This window comes from Nematolebias whitei, chromosome 15 (genome assembly GCF_014905685.2).
Source record: "Nematolebias whitei isolate Nwh7 chromosome 15, NemWhi1, whole genome shotgun sequence".
Taxonomy (NCBI): domain Eukaryota; kingdom Metazoa; phylum Chordata; class Actinopteri; order Cyprinodontiformes; family Rivulidae; genus Nematolebias; species Nematolebias whitei.
In genome coordinates this window covers 585,375-587,108 of record NC_056512.1, presented here as the reverse complement: position 1 = coordinate 587,108, position 1,734 = coordinate 585,375, and positions in this window count along the sequence as shown.

The following is a 1,734-nucleotide window of genomic DNA, read 5'->3' as shown; positions in this document are numbered from 1 at the left end:
TTTTTTTTTTTTTTTAAGAAAACTTTATTTGGCAAAAACAAGTACAAACACATATGGCAATTCACAATAGTGTAACTCTAAAAAGGGCATAGCAGAGGCAGACTTCGATATGAAAAAAGAGAAGGAAAGAAAGAGAGAGAAAAAAGAAGAAATAAAATAAACTACAAGGGGTTATATGTTTTAGGATTAGGATTAACATGCATTAGTGGGCAATTCCATTAATATTTCATACAGGTCTTCATGTGTTTCAATATATTTCAGAGATTTTAAATATAATTGGAATTCAGATAAAAAAAATGTTAAAAACTGGCGATGATCTTAGCACTCTGTTTATGAATAAAAAAAAATTCCCAGACAAAATATCAGATCACAACCGAGTTCCATTTTTTTGTTTTTCAATAATACTCCAGATGTTACCACGTCTCTGGAAATAGATTCAGGAAGTATAATTTTCAGTGTAATCTATCTTTCTAAGTGATTCCAGAATATTTTGTTTTGTTGCATTCAAAGAAGCGGGCAGCACGGTGGCGCAACTGGTAGAGCTGCTGCCTCTCAGCGAGCAGGTCCTTGGTTCAAACCCCGGTCCAGGGGCCTTTCTGGGTGGAGTTTGCATGTTCTCTCCGTGCATGCGTGGGTTTTCTGCGGGTACTCCGGTTTCCTCCCACAGACCAAAAACATGCATGTTAGGCTGATTGGTAACTCTAAATTGTTCCTAGGTGTGAGTGAGAGAGTGAATGGTTGTTTGTCTCGTTTGTCTCTGTGTGGCCCTGTGATGGACTTGCGACCCGTCCAGGGTGTACCCTGCCCCTCGCACAGTGATTGCTGGACATGGGCACCAGCGACTCCCGTGACCCAAAATGGAATAAACGGGTAAAAGAAAATGGATGGATGGATGGATGGCATTCAAAGAAGATATGGTCTATTGTTTCTATATCCTGTTCACAGAATTTTTTATTGACCCTTTATATATACAGGTAGTCTCATTGAGCCACAAGAACTCATTTTCAAGAGAGACCTGTTTAGGGAGCAGATGGGGGGGGTTAAGGGCCTTGCTCATGGGCCCAGAGTGGGGCAAATGTGGGTGCTTCACCTACCCCACCCACATTTTTGATGTTGTTGGTACAGGGGCGTGAACCGGCGATCTTCCGATCACAGGCCCACCTCTTTAACCTCTGCACCACCACTCCCCTCAAATGAGCATTTATTGTCATCAATATTAAAACGAGTTCTTAGTAGCTCTTTGGAGGGGTAAACTGCATTTAACATTTTAAAGTGTGTTTCTTTAGCCTTTGGTTGTATGGGGAGTTTTAATTTTTTTAAAGTTTTCTTAACAATTGTCAAATTGTATTAAATTTTCCCAGGGAATAAGGTTTCATTTAGACAGCTTCTAATCGTGTATTTATTGAATTTTTTTGTCAATAAATCATATTCCATTAATAGATAGAATGGGGGGCAGCATGGTGGCACAACTGGTAGAGCTGCTGCCTCTCAGCGAGCAGGTCCTTGGTTCAAACCCCGGTCCAGGGGCCTTTCTGGGTGGAGTTTGCATGTTCTCTCCGTGCATGCGTGGGTTTTCTTAGGGTACTCCGGTTTCCTCCCACAGTCCAAAAACATGCATGTTAGACTGATTGGTAACTCTAAATTGTCCCTAGGTGTGAGTGAGAGAGTGAATGGTTGTTTGTCTCGTTTGTCTCTATGTGGCCCTGTGATGGACTTGCGACCCGTCCAGGGTGT